Raw genomic sequence first — 8,388 nt, 5'->3', positions numbered from 1 at the left:
TGTCAACTTTTGACTTTGCCCAAGCAGTTTGACGGGTTAGCCGTTCTGCATTTGCAAAAATATTATCAAGCAATGCACCTCAGGAGACTTGTAGAACAGTATCACCTTGGAGAAATTATAATATGGCCAAGCATTGAACAGGCCCAAACTTTGATACCACTCAGTCAGGCTCCATGAGGCCATGCCGATTTGCCTCCTCCGCTCAAAACGAACCCACTAATTGGCTCAATGTCATATGTATGTTCCCTTCTTTTCACGTCAACTTCCCTGGCTCCCAAGAATTCATCTGTTTCCAGTTTTAGGAAACCTGGGCTGAGAGTTATAGACAGCTTCTTTAGGACTCTTCTACATTTAGGCCATTTCCAAGACTCTCACTTTTTGATGACAGGCTCTTGGTCTTCTATGCGGAATCTTATGAATCCGACAGGTTCCTATCAGTTGGACTTCTGGAGGGCTGTTTAATTATGTCTCTCAATTACTTTCTCCGCCCACTTCCACCTCCAAATAGTTTTTAATGTACATTAACCACTTTGGAAGACTACTGCTCAAAGTGCTCTCAGAACTGTATGCGCTACTGGTTCTGCCTCCCGTGGATTTTTCCTTACCATACGTTGCGAAATGGGAAGCGGATCTGGGGAGGACCTTTAAGGAATCCCAGAAAACCACCATAGTACGATTTGCCATAAATTCCTCACTTTTCACAACAATACAAGATAATAATTTCAAAATCTTAGCGCACTGGTACAAAACCCCTTCAGTTTTGCACAAGCTCTTTCCAGTTACCTTGGACAGATGCTGGCAGTGCCAAGTGGAGCAGGGAACGTTCTTAAACATTTTCTGCTCCTGTCTTAGACTCAAGCACAAACAGTTAAAAAATTTACAGTTTACCCTGTCCCTGACAACCCGACATTTTTCCTCCTGCATGTTACCAATATGCAGTCTAAAACCTATAAACAGTGGGTTCTGCATCATCTTCTCATTAAATATTTAAAGTAAGGTATGGCGCTTCACATACATGCTTAAACAAACAGTGTTTTGACTACAATACAAAAAATAAACACATAGTGTTGTATATAAATTAGCCCAAAAAAAAGTCCAAAAAAGTCCCACACCACAATTGTGAATCAGAAACAGTGTATAGTCTTCTGATGCCTAAACAATTGCTTCATGCAAATCCTCTTTGTGCTCCACCACCGTATGCCATAATATTGCACTCACCAACCATCCATGACCCCTTATTTAAATGAAGGTCTAATGTGCTTTGTGTATTAGAATATCAGTGGATTTCCTCTCAACTTTCTCCCAATTTAATTCTGCAGTTCAAAATCATCATAAATCGGAAGGAATTTCTCATAGTGTAGTAAATTTATTGTAAAATCTATAAAAACAAGAATACACTCACATTAGTTGGGGCCCAATCCTCAGCACTAATACACTCAGCTCTGTACTGCTATCGCCGCTCATGCACTAGAGTCGGCATGCGTTCCATTGACTGGAAGCGGATGTGACGTCAATGGACTCGGATGTTGCCGGACGCAACACTCTGCCTCTACATGTTTACCCAATCTGGCATCTTAAGGAAGTTCACATCTGTCATTTTCCCTGGGTCTTTTATACTATGCACAATTTTCCTATTTGGTTATACTACAAAGGCTACCATGTTATTACCGGGTAATAATATATTTGCTAATTATGGTCATATCTGAGTGGATTTTAGCTGAGGTATGAATCCCAATATAAAACAACATAAATATACATCAGTATATACAATGCTGATTGAAATGTTTATACAATACCAATTAAAATATTTTAGAAGGATTAACAAAACCCCTTTTAGCCCCCTTTTTATTTATTTTTAAATCCTATCATATAACCTAAAGTTCAAGTAATTTAGCAGGTACCCAAAATTCATAAAAACAGAACTAAACCACCAGGTAGATCCATCATTAGTGGGAAAGAGCCTTTGTATTCCAGATTGGGAGAGTACTTAGATATATACCTTCAGAGTTTAGCAGGCAAGGGCAAAGCCTTCTTAGAAGATAGGAAAGATCTCTTAAACATACTTAAAAAAGTTCCAGTAAATAGTAACCCCATCATGGCAACAGTAGACATTGAGTCATTATACACTAGCATCAAACAAAAGGATGGATTAAAGGTCACCGAATGGGCCTTATACACACTTCCTAATCTAAATAAATTATTACTTGGAATGTTTGGAAATGGCCATGGCTAATAATAATTTTTGGTATGGAGGTGAATACTATGATCAAATAAAAGGTGTAGCCATGGGGTCAAGATATGCACTAAGTGTGGCCAATATTTGAATAAGTGGAAGGAAGAGGAAGTTTTTTCTAAACAGCTTCCTCAATTAGTTATAAAAGATTTATCGATGATATATTCATTGTGTGGGAAGCTAATAAAGAGGAATTGCTATCATATCTGGAGTGATTAAAAAACAATAAGTATGGTATCAGGTTCACTAGTAACATTGATGAACAAATGTTGGAATATATAGATCTCCAAATTTGGAAGGAAGGAAAAACATTTTGCAAACGTACCCCTTTCAAGATGAATGATAGAAATGGGTATATATCAGTCAGGAGTTGTCACCATCCAAGATGGGTGTGAGCCATCCAGAAGGGACAATTCATGAGGATTAAAAGGAATTGTCAAAAAGAGGAAGATTACAAAATCCAGTCAAATAAATTAATCGAAAGATTTATAGAAAAAGGATACAAAAAGGAAATATTAGAAAAAACAAGAGATGGGGTAAATAGAATGGACAGAGAGGAACTATTGAAAGATAAAGAGAGGGTTAGGAATAAATTTGATCTGGCTTTTTATAACTGGTTATAATTTACAGTATAAAAAATTTAGAAAGATGTATTGAGAAATACTGGCCAATTTGACTTAATGACCACTCCCTAAAAAAGATTTTGCAAAAAAAACCTTAGTTTATATATAAGAGAGCTCCGGGGATCAGGAATATAATAGCAAACAATGTAATAAAACCTCCCAGAAAACAAGTAACCTTTCTGGAAAGAAAGGCTTTTTACAGATGTTACAGATGTAGAGCATGTAAAACAACAAAGGATAAAAAAAGAATGATGTCAGAATTTATCTCCAACATGAGGAAAAAATATCAAATCAACAAATTCTCAACATGTGACAGCAGATGTTTCACCTATCTGCTAACTTGCCCATGCAGCCTATATTATGTAGACTGCACAACTAGAAAGTTATCTAAAAGAGTGGGAGAGCATTTAACCAACATCAAAAATGGTTTCAAAAAGCATAGAGTATCAAATTCTTTTAGGTTGGTACACAATAAGGATCCTACACTTTTGTCTTTTTATGGCATTGATAGAGTCACTAAGCATTGGAGGGGAAGTGATTTAGTTAAGGAAATTTCTATAAATGAAATAAATGGATATTCAAACTTAAAGTGATACTAAACCCAGGACCCTGCATTCACTATATCTGGTCTCCCACAGTACACACAACACGGAAATGCAATTATTTTAGTAAATATAAACTGCTAAATACCTTTCTCATCAGCAGTATATACCAGTCTTGTGACTTCAGTCACTGCTCTAGGAGGATGTGAATCCTTCTGTCTGGACAGTGCTGATTGGCCCTGTGCTGATCACATGCACTCTCCCAAGAAAAAAAAAAACCTCTCTAGCAATACACACCAAACTGAGCATGTGCATGTGACTACAGATTCAGTCTGGATCTGGCAGTCATTTCAACAAGAGGAGGGGCAAAGAAGAAAGGATTAAAGAGCCTTTTTACACAATGCAGAGGATTAACCCCTTAGGTTCCACAGTGAGTATAACAAGAATGCTTTCCTGCATATACAGACTGATTTTACTGTTCTGGGTTTAGTAACACGTTAACTCATTGGTACCAAATGGATTAAACATAGATATTGTTTTTAAGGGCTTTCTTTATCCATGTTGAACAAATATGAAATACTGGTTGGGATATATTGCCTATAAGATAAGAGGGAAGAGGTATAGAGGGTTTTCTCTAAAAAGTATGTGTTGTTAGTTTTTGCCCATTAGATGGCACTTCAAATATGATAGGATTTAAAATTAAATAAAAAGGGGGTTAAAAGGGGTTTTGTTAATCCTTCAAAATATTTTAATCGGTGTTGTATAAACATTTCAATCGTCATTGTATATACTAATGTATTTTTATGTTGTTTTATATTGGAATTCATAACTTGGCTAAAATCCACTCAGATATGACCATAATTAGTAAATATATTATTTCCCAGTTAGCTGCCTAGCATGGTAGTCTTTATAGTCAGTGGCGTCCCAAGGGGGGTGCGGGCCACTCCGGGTGACACCATCACAAGGGGTGTAGGAGCAGGATGCCAGCAGAGCTTCTGGGATAGCTGCCTCTGATGTAGCAGTAAAATGAGTATCCTGGACCCGTGAAGATGTATCCCCTGAAGAAATTGCTCATGTGCCGGTTTCAGGTGAAAGAAGCCCGACTTTAGCACACAGCTGGTACAGTTAACCCCTTACAGGCTGCAAACCGCTGAAACTGATCCCGTGGATCACTATGGGTTGCAAGATCAGTTAACCCCGTATAGGGGATACATATCTTCACGGGTCTGGGATACTCATTTTACCGCTACACCGGCACTGCTCCTTCCTTCAGGGGATACATATCTTCACAGGTCCGCTCCTTCCTCTCTGAAGGGGCGACACCACATATTACCGCACCGGGTGACACCAACCCAAGGGACGCCTCTGTTTGTAGTATCACCCAATAGGAAAATTGGGCATAGTGTAAAAGACCCAGGGAAAATGGCAGACTTGAGCTTCCTGAAGATGCCAGATTGGCAAAACATGTAGAGGCAGAGTGTTGTGTCCGGCCACATCCGGGTCCATTGGCATCACATCCGCTCCCGGTCAACGGAACGTTTGCCGACTCTAGTGCATGAGCGGCGATAGTGGTACAGAGCTGAGTGTATTAGTGCCAAGGATTGGGCACCAACTAATGTGAATGTATTCTCATTTTTTTTTATATGTTTACAATAAATTTACTACACTATGAGAAATTTCTCCTTTTGATTTATGATGATTTTGAACTGCAGAATTAAATTGGGAGAATGTTGAGAGGAGATCCACTGATGTTCTAATACCTTGGGGACACAAAGTGCATTAGACCTTCTTTTAAATAAGGGGTCATGGATGGTTGGTGAGTGTAATATATTGGCATACGGTGATGAAGCACAAAGAGGATTTGCATGAAGCAATTTTTTGGGCATCAGAAGACTATGCACTGTTTCTGATTCACAATAGTGGTGTGGGACTTTTTTTGGACTTGCTAATTCATATACAACACTATGTATTTATTTTTTGTATTATAGTCAAAACACTTTGTATAAGCATGTATGTGAAGCACCATACCTTACTTTAAATATTTGATCACAAGTGATTTTGCACTTTAAGGGGCAGCTAACACATCTTACTTTATATGTTGGTTTGTTATATGGTTGATATAGAATTTCACCTTTCTTAGAGAATACACAATTATACAGTATATTATCCTTGGATGGGAAGAGAAGGCACTCAGTTTTTATACTAATTGTCATCTTTTGAATGCTGCCAAGTCCTGTATCTCTCTGCGGTGGAGGGAGCTGCAGCCTCTGCCCACTGGGTTTTGGCTACAGGTAAAGGAACTGAACCAAATTGAGGATCTTGTGCTGATGCACCAACATAAATGTAAGGTTTACTCCAAAACTTGGACTCTTTGGAACGTGTTTATATATTCCGAGGAGGGAAAGTCTCTTCTCTCAGTGAGATCTACTGGCTGTTAAATATATGACTGCTTTTTCAAGCTGGATGCAGGTGTAGTCCTTAATGGCACCTCTCCCTCTTTCATCCCCCCCCTCCTTTTTTTCTCCCTCCCTTCTTCTTGCCTTCTCCCATTCTTTCCTATTTGGTCTAGTCTTAGGAAAGCTATAAAATATTCAGCAGTATCCCACATCATCTTTTAGACTTCATAGGTCCTCCTTTGGCTGTTACTTCTTGACCTCCCGATCCACGGGGCAACCCAATGTTTCCAAAGTCCTTATTTGGGCTATATTTTATAAGTTGTAGTTGTATACATTGTAATTGCTGAGAGGGTTCATTTTGTATTTGGTACTTTGGCATTATTGTATTTGCCTTGTTGTAATGTTCTGCATCAGGGATCTCAAAAATTTCTAAACAAAGGGCAAGTTTATTATCATTCGTACTTTAGAAGGGCTGGACTGTGGCAAGTAGAAGTCAAAAATGTCCCAGCATTGTTAACCATTCCCCATCGTTGGTGTTTGCAAGAGGAATATTAGCCCCATTATTGATGTCTTTAGAAAGCATAGTGCTCCATCATTGGTGTCAGTGGGAGGATAAGTGCATCATCATTGGTGTCATTAGAGAAAAGAGTGCCCCATCATTGGTGTCAGTGAGAGGAATGGCGCCCCATCATTGGTGTCATTAGAGAAAAGAGTGCCCCATCATTGGTGTCAGTGAGAGGAATGGCGCCCCATCATTGGTGTCATTAGAAAGAATAGTGCACCATCATTGGTGTCAGTGGGAGGAATAGTGCCTCATCATTGGTGTCATTAGAGAAAATAGTGCCCTATCATTGGTGTCAGTGGGAGGATAAGTGCATCATCATTGGTGTCATTAGAGAAAATAATGCCCCATCATTGGTGTCAGTGAGAGGAATGGTGCCCCATCATTGGTGTCATTGTAAAGAATAGTACCCCATTATTGGTGTCAGTGGGAGGAATAGTACCTCATCATTGGTGTCATTAGAAAAAATAGTGCCCTATCATTGGTGTAATTAGAAAGAATAGTGCACCATCATTGGTGTCAGTGGGAGAAATCGTGCCTCATCATTGGTGTCAGTGGGAGGAATAGTGCCCCATCACTGGTGTCAGTGGGAGGAGTAGTGCCCCATTGTTAATTTTAGTGGGATGAATAGTACCCCAAGGGCTAGATAAAGGCTAACAAAGGGCTGTATCTGGCCCCCGGGCCACACTGTTCTATGTTGTTGGATCCTGCTGCTTTTTTAAATAAAATAAAAACAAAATAAGCTTTAATTTAGTTGTTTTAGAACATAGGGGGAAAAAATACTATACATTAAAAAACTAATTATTGACAATTCGATCAAAAATAAGAAAATGGCAAATGTGAATAGAAACATGGTAAATATTCCTAAATATTGAGAATTCTGATGTTATACTGTTCTATACATTATATAATCCTAACTACTGTTCCCTTTACATACCCCAGACCACTGCACTGTGTAAGTTGTGCTGAACATCATATACTTCTTACTGCTGAACTTTGTATACTGTGGTATACTTTGCATACCTGACTGTTGCACTTCCAGCTTACAGAGTTGTGAGGATTATGTAATCTATAGCCCCATGTACAAGGCAAACTGGTCAGAAGTATGTAACACACCAATCAGAAAAGCCAAAATGATATCTCTCCAGGTGAGTGGCTGACTCTCACATGTTGTGAACTGGAACCCAGAGTGCTGCACAGCTCATCTGTGAGATTTAGTAACATGCACAAATCTGGAATATGCCGCACTCCTTGGTATCTTTATTGAAGCATTAAAATGACATTCCATGTATGACAGGAACATTAAAAAGGTGGTGCGTTTCACTCTCATAAATGAAGTGTAAGTGGTGAATTTAGCATGAAACTCATTACCTTTTTAATGATCCTGTCATACCTGTGATGTCATTTTCATACTTCAATAAAGATACCAAAGATACCAGCAATATTTCAGATTTGAGTATGTAACATACAGTTCTTTGCATAAAGAGCAGTGGTCAGAAGCGAGTAACAAAATATCCCAGCACACAGACTGCAGTTGTACAGAGTGTGTAATGTGCAGCACAGCATACAGAGTACATGGCTCAGGAATATAAAGCATTCATCAGTTCAGTCCAGCAGCTATTAATATGTAACATACGTCAGTAAGAGGTATGTAACATTTAACAAGCATACAGAGCATGGCAGTCAGGATTATGTAATGTACAAGGTATGTTACTAAAACCTCACTGTTGAACCCTGTATGCCATGCTATACATTACATTTGATCATTGAAGTATGTTTACATTGCTGTCCCCCAGTAAGTCTCAGTCCTCCTCTGCAAACAAACCCCTCCTCAATCCCCAAAGGTAACCATCCACAACTTACCTCTGCACACCCCTTTCACCACTTACCTCTTTTCCCTACTACCACAGCTCACCCCGTGTCCCCATCCACAGGTCACCTCTGAGTCCCTGTCCACAGCTCACCCCTGGGACCCCATCCTAAGCTCACCTCTACACCCCAGTCACCAATCCCTTCCTTTCCCTGCTCTCAC

This window comes from Staurois parvus, unplaced genomic scaffold (genome assembly GCF_062004578.1).
Source record: "Staurois parvus isolate SC_StPar_1 unplaced genomic scaffold, SC_StPar_1.0 ptg000236l, whole genome shotgun sequence".
Taxonomy (NCBI): Eukaryota; Metazoa; Chordata; class Amphibia; order Anura; family Ranidae; genus Staurois; species Staurois parvus.
The sequence above is the reverse complement of the archived record's forward strand: the minus strand, read 5'-3'. Positions refer to the sequence as shown.